This window comes from Amblyomma mixtum, chromosome 9, assembly GCF_055824585.1.
Source record: "Amblyomma mixtum isolate Tamu chromosome 9, ASM5582458v1, whole genome shotgun sequence".
In the NCBI taxonomy this organism is placed as follows: Eukaryota; Metazoa; Arthropoda; class Arachnida; order Ixodida; family Ixodidae; genus Amblyomma; species Amblyomma mixtum.
In genome coordinates, this window is record NC_143020.1 from 18,621,100 (window position 1) to 18,633,007 (window position 11,908).

Genomic DNA, 11,908 nt, shown 5'->3' on the forward strand with positions numbered 1-11,908 from the left:
CATCTTTTGTAGTTAACGTGCACTACAGAGGTCTTCATCGTCGTCGTCGTCGTCACCGCTGTCGCTCTCGTCGGCATCTGAAGCCCTCTCCAACTCGCTAATGAAATCATAGTCATCACCAGGAACTAATTTTCGATCGTCAGCAAAGCTGCAGTCAGAAAAGCTCCTAAACAGTAGCTCTGTTTATCGGGACATCACCGCCACCGGCATTCTTCATATCTCACGCCGCCATGAAACATGTTAGACCTGAAACACTAAAAACTACTTGAAACTACCGCTATCCAGAGTTGAAAATCACAAGCTACGCAACTGTCAGCCGTAAGTCGTTTTTGGCAGTGGGAGGAGTGTAACATCGGGCCGGACGAGTGTGACTTGTCATTGGTGATATTGGTGAAATCTCCCACGTCGTGTGAAGCTCGGGGTTAGCAGTTAAGCGTTTTATAAGCAAACACAAGGTGATGATATTGTAGCCTATAATACAGAGTATGTGTCCGAGGTTGCTAATAAAAAGCTCGCAAGACATAATTGGTGATTCGTTTGGTAGTGGGGTGAAGTAAATGAGAAGGTGGCCGCAGTAGCTTGCTAAATTTTCGCACAATGAGTGCGGTGCTGTAGGACGGAAATAATTGAAGATCAGGGGAAGCCATGTACTGCGTTTGGCTTGCCCCAGATGGCGATGTTGACTCTACGTACGAGGCGGCATCAATCTGTCTAAAATATAGGAAGCAATTTGCAAGACAACAGACCCTCTGCATGCATCAGGAAAAGAAGCCGCACAAATGGGCCACATTCTGGGCCCACCAAATCACAGCCCTCTGAACGTTTATGTGAGACCGGCTAAGTTGCGCCGTTCTATATGTGCTTTCGAAGACCATTCGGCGCATATACTGTTTTGTTGGTTTTTATCGTAAAGACTTTCAAAATTTTTCTTGCCTCAACCGCTGGCTCGTTTGCGGTGAAACTGCGCACAGAGCTTGCGTGTTACGGTAACTTTTGTATCGTAGCAAGTTCTACAACGGTACTTACTTAGTAGAGCCGTGCATGATACGAAAGCGTAATCGTCTACGTCGAGATCGGCGAACCGAAACCCAAAACACAGAGTTTTTGCTGAAGGGCGGCAGTAGCGCCTTCTGTCTTACACAACGAAATTAAACAAGAAAAACACAGCCCACTACTTCGCGACGTCGTCCTCCGACGCTTTAGGAGAGCCACGAAAGCAGACGATATAAGCTGAATTGGATAAAGTCATGGAACGAAAAAAGAAGACGTCAAACAATATTCTTTTAATGGCAAAGCCTCGTTACAATAGTTGTTTCTGGCCATTTTTCCGCTCAGTTCGCCGAAAATTTTCGAAGCGCTTCAGTTGAAGCAGACGAAAATGCCAGAACAACGTATTCAAAGGGCCCGCGCTCCTTGCAACGCTCGCCTTAGCGCCTTGTGACGCTTTCCACTGCAGAAGACAGGTGGCGCTACTGCCACCCTTCAGGAAAAACTCGGTGTTTTGAGTTTCGGTTCTCCGATATCGACGCAGACGATTACGCTTTTGCAACATGCACGGCTCAACTAAGTAAGTACTGTTGTAAAACTTGCTACGATACAAAAGTTACCATCACACGCAAGCTCTGTGTGCAGTTTTACCCCAAACGAGCCAGCGGTCGAGGTAAGAAAAATTTTGAAAATTTTTACGATAAAAACACACAATACTGTATAGTCTAGCGCACTACTAAGGTGATTCTGTTCTCATACGTACCATTTCAGCCACTAAAGGCTCATGTAGAATAGTGCTCTTCACTGAAGAAGTTAGGAAAACGATGCCATCTCGCTACAACGACCACAAACTCCCACCCATAAGCCGAGTTGGCCTTCCGCGCAGCGCAAGGGTCTGTTCATTAGTCCTGACCCGATGATGCTCTAAAAGAGCTCATCTTCTGCATTTGGAGAGCATCTTAAATTTTCGGCGCAAGCAGATGGCCATCGTGTCGCACTTGGTAATTGGGATTAGGCTAGTTTGAATATCTTAAGATAAGAGTTAATGGAGAATACCTAAGTAATTTGCGATTCGCTGATGACATTGCCTTGCTAAGTCACTCAGGGCATGAACTGCAAAGCATGATAAACGAGTTAGACAGGAAGAGCAGAACAGTGGGGCTAAAAATTAACATGCAGAAAACCAAAGTAATGTTCAACAGCCTAGCAAGGGAACAGCAGTTCGCAGTTGGTAGCCAGGTGCTGGAAGTAGTAAGAGAAAATGTCTATTTAGGGCAGGTAGTGACAGCTGATCCTGATCATGAGAGGGAAAAAGCTAGAAGAATAACAATGGGGTGGAGCGCATATGGCAGGTTATCTCAGATCATGAATGGCAGTTTACCAATATCCCTGAAAATAAAAGTGCACAACAGGTGTATCTTACCAGTACTCACCTATGGGGCAGAAACGTGGAGGCTAACAAAGAGGGTTCAGCTTAAGTTAAGGACAACGCAGCGAGCTATGGAAAGAAAAATGATAGGTGTAACGTTAAGAGATCGGAAGCGCGCGGATTGGGTGAGAGAACAAACACGCGTTAATTACATCCTAGTCGAAATCAAGAGGGAGAATTGGGCTTTGGCAGGGTATGTAATGCGAAGGCAAGATGACCGCTGGTCCTTAAGGGTAACGGAGTGGATTCCAAGAGAAGGCAAACGTAGCAGGGGGCGGCAGAAAATTAGGTTGGCGGATGAGATTAAGAAATTTTCGGGAATATGGTGGCCGCGGCTGGCGCAGGACAGGGTTAATTGGAGAGACATGGGAGAGGCCTTTGCCCTTCAGTGGGCGTAGTCAGGCTGATGGTGATGATGATGAATTTCATTCTTGCAAGAGCTACGCTGTTTTTATTAACACGGACGCTCTTAGCGAAGACAGACAGCAAGAGCTCGGCGTTCTCGTTGGGCTTAACTTTTGCTATCTCTGTCCGCGCTACGGTGTCCGTCTCGATTCAAGCAGCGCACCTCTCGCAAAAAAAAAGAAGTAGCGCACGAACCTGTGCGACTGCGACATATCAGGCGATAGAAATAAACACACTAAATATACAACAATGACAACGCACTATATAATGCAAACAAATAAATACACTTAATAAATACCATTGTATTGTTAAAACTACAGCTTTTAGGCTCGTCTAGTGCAAAATAATACGTAATCAAAAAATAGACATGTAGTAGAATCATAAAGATGTATTTAAAGTTCACTAAAATAAAGTTTGAACATATATATATACATGAAAAGCAGAATATACACATCAAGTTGTATGAAGTAATTAAACTTTGAGAGAAATGCAAAAAATTGTCTCTGTAGACTAGAGTGCACCTAGACAATCATATGTATTGAATGTAAAAAATACCCCACACCCTAATAAAATACCGTCGGAATTGTTGGAATATAAAATTTCCGGTATGTTTATATTTGTTGAGTCCATGCTGAAGATTGGGTTCCAATGTTAGGAGTTTATAATTATTTCTAAAATGAGGAACAAGCCAAGTATTCGCGCTGCGGGTATTACAAGAAGTATGTTTAATTTTTAAGGACGCTGTATAAAAAGAAAACAAACGTCGCATCCGGAAGTCACACATGTAGTCAATGCTAATAATGTGATAAAATGGACAGAGAACGTTTGTTGTGGACAAGTAGTGTACGTTTGCGATGTGACGAAGGGCTTTCTTTGGAGGCGCTGAATCTTCGCGATATTTGTTTTCGTAGCGGTTGCCCATATTAAACTGCAGTAATTAATATGAGATTCGAAGAGTGCATAGTAAATTTGTCGCTTAACCTTTTAGGGTAGCAGCGTTCGGCATCGTGACAGTGCTCCTGTTGTCGCAGCGACCTCCTTAGAGATGTTGTTCCCCTGCGTATCCCAGCTGAGATTAGCAGAGAAGACAACTCCTAGAATTTTGTGGTCATGCAGAATTTCAGTCTTATTATCAGCCTATATAATCACGCGTTGAATTTCAAGTGGCCTATTTCATGCCTGAAAGATAATTGCTTTTGTTTTGGCAAGAGCTTGCCAACGCATCATGGCATTTTAGTACTACTTTGTGTGCACTTTGACGAGAAAATAAGACTGTACTGTCATCTCATCCCCTCAGTATGTATCATCAAGACTAGATCACATTCATAAGGTTGGCATCCCTTTCTGCAGAACAAAAACTTTTTTTCAGTCATTCGTACCACGCACATCGAATGAGTGGAATCACCTTCCTTCTTCGAAGACCACCATCACCGATCATCATTTATTCAAGAATGTCATAGCTAACATTGTTTAACTAGGATGTATTTTATACTGTGTTATTGTTTTTTTCTTTCCCTGAACGCCTTAGTTAACAATGTATGTGTAGTAGTCATGTTTGTACTTTGCCTGTTTAATTAACTCCTGTTTGTTAAATTTCATTTTTTGTAACCACTCCCCTCTGTAATGCCGTAATGGCCCTGAGGGTATAATAAATAAATAAATAAAAAACCTGCACATATTAAGGACTTCGCTGTTTGGTCTAGTGTAACAATATCATTTATATATAAAACAAAAAATCAAGGCCCCAAAACACTTCTCTTTGGTACACCATGTGTAACTGTTAGGAAGATTGAGTGTTCCCTATCGGCGCATACGCACTGAGCTCTACCACTCATATATGATCGAAACAGTTCCAGTGGTTTGCTCCGAATTCCATAGAGTGGAAGCTTATCCAGTAGTCTATCGTGATTAAGATAATTAAAGGCCTTCATAAAGCCAATAAATAAACCTAAGGTATAATTGTTATTTTCTACATTTTGTAGTATATTTTTTTTCAGAGTCAATAAGGCTGTCTCGGTTGATCTATTTTTCCAAAATCCATGCTGGGCAGTGGTTAGCACTTTATGCTTATCTAGAAAAAGAATTACTCGATCACAAATTAGTTTCCGTAGCCCCTTTCAAAATATTGGGAGAATAGATATTGGCCTATAATTTGAAACCAATTTTTTATCGCCTCCTTTATGAACTGCAGTTAATCTAGCTTTCTTCGTGGCAACGGGAAATACACCTGTTTCAAGGACCAAGTTATAGATATGAGTTAGAACAGGAAGAGTATGCTCCAAAACACATTTTAACAGGCTTTACTTCGATTTTCTCTACATCTAATCCTGTACTGATATTCTAGACTTCCTATTCATTAGTTTTTTGCAAAAAACATACTTTCAGAAACACTATGAATAGCCATATCCAAACTTACTGGGTTATTGTCCCTTGGTACAGATTTAATACAATGTTCATTAAAATGTTCCACGAGTGCCTTTCCAGTCAATTCGGAGTTGTTAAAAGTAAGGCTGTTTGGCTCGGTGTTCTTCTTTCAGCAACCTAAAACCTTGTTTACTACTTTCCAAACGATATTTGGGCTCTTTCGTGCAATATCAGTGAATAATTTGTGAAAGTATACTTTCTTGGCCCGCCTCAATTCGGAATTCAACCTGTTTCTAGCTGCTTTAAAGCTATCTAGATCTGCGTGTGAGTGCGTGCGCTGAAAAGCATGACAAAGAGTATTCTTCTTTGCGATCGTGACTAGGTGAGCCCTTGTGACCCGCGGTTTCTTTATCTTCTTTGGTTTCTTAAATCTCCTAAATAGAAAGTGTTTTATGTATATCTGTACGAAGATTTCAATGAAGGAAGGTGGCTCATTCACCATGCCATTTCTCTCTTGAAACTAACATTAAATGCATGACCTAGTCTAAAACACTTCTGCCTCTTTATGTCTAGATACCAGCAAGCCGCGGTAGCTTGATAATTTTTTTATTTATTTATGGCATTTTATGCACGTTTTTTTTTCTTGAGAGCGGTAAATGTTCTTGGTGTGTAAGCGCATGTGCAATTTTTGCGCATCATCAACCTGGAAGGAGTCATTATTTCCAAAGTACCCCTCATACTGAGTGGAGTACTAAGCCAAGGAGAAGATTCCCTCAACGAGAGTGGGGATACAAGAGATCATCTAAACTATTGTTAACGCAGCTCTAGGCGCAAAGAAAAACACAGCCTGTAGAGCTACACTTGCTCTCGCGTCGTTTTTTTTCCCAAACAGGTCATTTGTCTTTTCACATCAACACTTCATGACTGCAATAGCCTTTCAAATTAATTATACCGTGCATTTTTTTCATTATTTGTGAATAAGAGGAATCCTGTCATACGAATTATGCTCCAAAAAAGAAAATTAAATTTCTGCCATGTTCCCGCAAGCATGAACGCATCTGCAATATGAGCACTGCTCCAGCATTAGACGTTTCTGACCCCATTTTCTTTCTTGCCTAAATTGCAGAAAACATTCGCCGCCTTAAGAGCAAGGTGGCTACCTAAAAGTGGTAAGCTAAAGTGTTATCGTCCAACTCAAGGCCAACATATCTGTACGGATTGTTCAAAGCAGCCGGCTCTCTTTAAAAGGATCATGAACTATGACGATTTCTACTGGAATTAGAAACAACGGAAACTAGAAATCATTTACTAAACTTGAACAGCGATAACTTGTATTCGCTAAGGAACTTAGTACCTTGAATCAAAGAAATAAACCTATAACGGTAGGGGATATGAGACCTCATTGAAGTCTGTGATCACTACGCTGCCATTATATGTCCCTTAATGTATAGGCTCAGTTGTTTCCAGCGAAACACATGGGAAGTTTTGGATGCATTTTTTAAACAACTGCTATTGCGCGCATAGCTGTTGCAGGTATGGTTTTTCTATAGTTTTCTGCATTATCGATTGAAAAAGCTACGCCTACTTGTGCAGTGGAACCGAAGCAACGCAAGGTTCCGGAGTAAATCATGTATACTTCGCCTTAGAACTGTTGCTGGGGGCGTGCCTCACTTCCTTGCAGCCTTCGCACCCAACGCGAATTCTGCCACTTCATCATTTCACTCTTTTTTCCTTTCACGTATGAGTTTGTACTGTTTTCTATTCGCTTGCTGCTGTGCAAGTAGCCAGGTTAGGGACAGTTGACGAGGCCGTGCCATTTTAATGCTGCTTTGCAGTGTTCATTCATCGATAAATGTCGAGTTTTAGCTGCAAATAGAGCATCTTAATCTGGCTCACAGGTGCCTCCCATGTTGCGATGTTGACTTCTGCCACAAACAGCAGGTAAACGGGAATATTGGCTGAAGGCCCAGTTAGGAACACCAGGACGCATGGGACAAGATTCCTTCTCCCGCGAACTGATAGTCGAATCAAAGTACCTCGATGCACACCAAAAGTGTTTGGTCAGGCCAAGATTGTATTTCTGTAATAACGATTTCGGACGTAGTCCGTGCTACGCGTTCGACGCGTTGCCATGCATACGCACCGAACGTTGCTTGCAAAACATTTACGCACTCCTGTGTTCGCTGTGCTGTGTGCGCTTTGCCTCAACAGAAGCTCTGACCAAGGATTCTTTGCGCCGTGCGTATTGCTCCTCTAATGTTCGCATATTTTCAGCCCTCTAAAGAACCCATTTGAACTCAGACGACATGACAAGGATTAACTTACCGGCTTCATGAGGTCGGGTCTTCAGAAATACAGGTGCAGTGTTCAAATCACGCAGGATGTAGCAGAGCCCGTTCAACAGTTTTCTGCTTTATGCTTAGACAGCTGCGCACTAAGTTTTTCGTGATTTCTGCGTTGCGAAAAATTTCCGAAGGCCGTCAAACCGCGAACAGACAGAGGGACGCTGAAAGCCTACCCTAGCTGGAAGAATTGCGGCTGGTGGCGACGGCTCCGCAACATGCGAAAGCAGGCAGGTCGACCGTGACCACTCCAAAAAGCGATAGGACAGAAATATACGAAACCGTTGGCACTACACGTTATCAAAAGCAGAGCACTGTTGGCCTGGTTTGAATGTCTTAGCATTTGAAATTCGGTTGCGTTAAGTTGACGGAAGTCGTGGGAGAAAATAATAAGTTAACAGTGGCGAAGCAAAGTACACGAAACGTAAACAAGTTCTTGGCTGAAAAATACGGATAACTACTGCCGTACCACCTTCCAGCTGTCCTAGAATGTGTTTTGTAATACTTCCTATCCATGTCGTGCTTACGACGGCTCTCGACGATGGTAATGATTGTTATCAGATTTTAGTCTCTTATATGGACCTTTATTAGAAAGGTTAAAATTGTTTTCATCATCCATGCTCCTATCACTGGTTGTTTCAGTGCGGTTTCAAAGGGAAATCTCGCTAGCAAATGAAATGGAAAATAAATCATAGCAGAGTAAAGTACGGCACCAGTTTTTATCTCCTTTCTGACACATGTTGATGCCTCCTTCTCCTTCACAAAGGCAGATGTTTGAAGTGTTTTCTTTTTGACTCTCTGATTGTACTGCAGGGACCGTGTCAAACCATCAAGAATAAAAAGGTGTGCGCCACACACGATCCTGTGTGAAGTGGCCTCGCAAGTGTGACGGGCGTCTTTCTGTACTCGCACAGCGTATTCTGAGAGCCCACGGATCCAGATTTATTCGCGAAGACTCTATGCTGAGAGCTCATGGATCGAGAATCCTTCTCGAGGAAAGAACAAAGAAAATAGCACCTTTAAAAATTCGAGACACATGTGCTCATGGTTGACAACCATAAAGTTCCACTTAGAATTAAGTGCCTAGCTGCGAAACGCTAAAACACTGGTGAGAATTGCTAAGCCGCTTGCAGGATCCTACTGGAGTTTTAAAACGGCACAAGAAGCGTGAACGAAGGACAAAAAAATGAATAAGGCAATACCAGATCTGCTTTGTCGTTTCTTTTTCTCTCTAGCCCGTCGTCTCTATTCTCTGCTCTGTCCCAGATTCACCGATTCGTGCAAAACTTAATGTCACGGCAGCAAATAAATACTATAGAGTTTAGCGAACATGACTTTCATTGTTAAAGAAGTAAATGCCCCGCCGCGGTGGCTCAGTGGTTACGGCGCTCGGCTGCTGACCCGAAAGACGCGGGTTCGATCCCGGCCGCGGCGGCTGAATTTCGATGGAGGCGAAATTCTAGAGGCCCGTGTGCTGTGCGATGTCAGTGCACGTTAAAGAACCCCAGGTGGTCGAAATTTCCGAAGCCCTTCACTACGGCGTCCCTCATAGTCTGAGTAGCTTTAAGACGTTAAACCCCAGTAAACCAAACCAAACTAAAGAAGTAAAATTTCGTGCCGGTCGGGAAAACCCTTCAGAGATTCTCTGGGGCCATCAATATTAGGATCACTACAAAGTGCCTGGGATCTTTTAGTGTAACTACCCCCGTTTTTTCCAACAATACTTACTTTCTCCTGCTGTAGTCACGGCTAAATACTTCTGGTTACCTAAAAAATAAATAAACAAATCTACGTCAAGCTACACAGCATAGCTGTCAAGCAGGCCGCTTATGTGACCACGCGTAACTCTGCAAATCAGGCATTTCTTTCGTAGCTGTTCTGCGCGAGCGGGTCCGAGACTTTGGCTACAGCTGCGAAGCGATCGCGCCAGTACGGAGGACGGATAAGCCTTACATTTGAACTCGGTGCGCATGCGTAACCAGGAGAATGCAACTACGTTAACAGGCGGCTGCATAAGTAGCAACCCTACAGTGCTGGGGCCAGGTCTACTTTCTGAATCTGGCACATGTCAGCCTTTTGCAGACAAGCCCTCGTAACTGAATGCCTGAATGCCCGAGTTACAAATATGCAGACAGCCAGAAACACGTGAGGCCGAAGCTCCATCGCTTTATTCGGGGAATCTATGAAATTCCGTAGTCTGCAATTTTCCATGTCGAGTGGTTATGCGCAATGTCAGGGAATATGTATATCAGCCTGCGTGGCCCCTGTTTGATGCAGTAATTTTTACACCGCTGTTGACAGTTGATTTCATTGACGTTTTGACACTGGGAATGTTCTAAAAACCTGGAAGTTTGTCCAAGACTATTTAATTATTTTCACAAAACGCAACGACAGCGTCAATGTCATAGCTGCAAATCAATTGCCAAAGGTTATTTGATTTGACTGTTAAGTGGAAGGATTCAGGCCTGAAATGGTGTCATGGGCCCAGAGTTTCTAACCACTCGGTTTGGCATTATTTGACCGAATCGATGATAACCAACAAAACTGTAACTTGGGAGGTTCTAGATTGTGTCTCACATATTTTTTCATAGGATGCAGCTGGGCTTTAAGAACCAGCGTCAGCAGGCTACCCTGCCCATAGGGGGGTGGTTCTAATAGAGTTCAGGGTGCAAAATATCAATAGATAACCCCGCTAACCTAAAGCGGTCCTGGTGGGGGAAGGGGGTACCAGACTCACTATTATGCTTTAAATTCATAAGGTGGCGCATAGCTTTAAAAGAGTGGCCACCAATAATGGAGCCCTTATGCTATCTTGTGCCCCCCCCCCCCCCTAATATTGCCTGCCTTTAAAGAGGCACTAAAAAAACAAGTTAGTTGTGCGACTCAAGTCACATATAGAATTACTTTTTCATGTGGGTATTTTTACACCGGCCAGATTGTCAGCTGTCGAAATGATCAAGCGTGGGAACACATATGTTCTCTGGCTAGTAATCACAATAGGCATTGATCAGCCCACTGCTGGTCTTGGGGCTTCAAGGCAAGGTGGAAGTCAAGACGGATGCAAATAAAGACTTGGGGGACACTTAACTATAACTACATGCGGCACTGCCATAGCTTAGTGCCTCTGTGCGGCTGCTACTGTTACTTTTGTACCAATGTAACACACGATACCTAAAGGCAATGTACACTTACGGGCGCCCTCTCAACATAACAGCAATGATTCTATCTCCATGCCAAGAAAGAATTTGGCACATACGCACATGGCCGAGCACAGCTTCCGCATGCCTTTGCGAGTCTTCGCTGATTACGTAAAGCGTGCCTTCTCGCCCCTCTCAGTCAAATGGAATTGGGTGAAGGCAAATGGTCACAATTTTTGCCTCATGAGGCTTATAATATTAGTGTATAAAAACTACCCAGCTGCAGCAAAGATGCGCTGCGATGTCAATTATTAATAGCATTTTTATGAAAAGGCTGGGCTCTGCTTGCATCTGTGTCACCTCAGTATCTATTTTCTGTTGCGAAAGGCATCAACCGCCTGCAATAAGTTAGGAGGCGTTCCCAAAGCAAGGATATGTGCTAACCGTATGTTTAAATACGTTTCAGGTGCCATTCCCGTTGTGAAACGTTTCGAACGTGAGCAGAACGTTTTCTGTGCTGCTGGCTCCGAACAAAAAACCTCATTCTAGTACACACCCTCTCCTGTTTGTCGTCCTTTTGAACTACCGTCTTTCAATGGCACTGTATAAATTACCTTTCTAGACGTGAACCAGCTAGACAAGCAGTGTTTTTGTAGTTCATATTTCCTCTCCATACCTCATAGACGCTAGACTCATAGGGCAGTGGCAGCACTTACCTTTTCTGCTTACAATATGCGGCACATGTGGATCAATCGACTACGTCAGCAATATAAGGCTAATCCCGGCCGCTGCTATATGAAACCACCATTACAGCTGCAACGCATCTACGCTGGTGCATAGTAGAAGTCAGTTTGTACGCCAGAAGGGGCGATTCTCAATTGCGGCTGCTGTGAAAAAAGGCTTCAAATATGGAAGCTTCAAGCCTCATCCTGAACACGGACTTCGAATTGATCGCTGACCCTAATTATTGGGCTGGTGTAACCCTATTGTTTTGGTTTCGCGCATTTGATGCTGTTTATTTATTTACAAATACTGCAGGCCTTGCTCGGGCGCATGCAGGAGTGGATACAAAATACGAAAAATGAGAAGTGAATAAACACAAATTAACAATCAATCATCATAAAGGCTTCACTTTGATAATGATGTCAGATGAAGTAGATTTACATGTTCTAAGAGGGATTCAACTGAGTGGCAGTTCACAATGGTAGAATGCAGTTTTTTCCAGTAAAAGATAGCTGAACGGA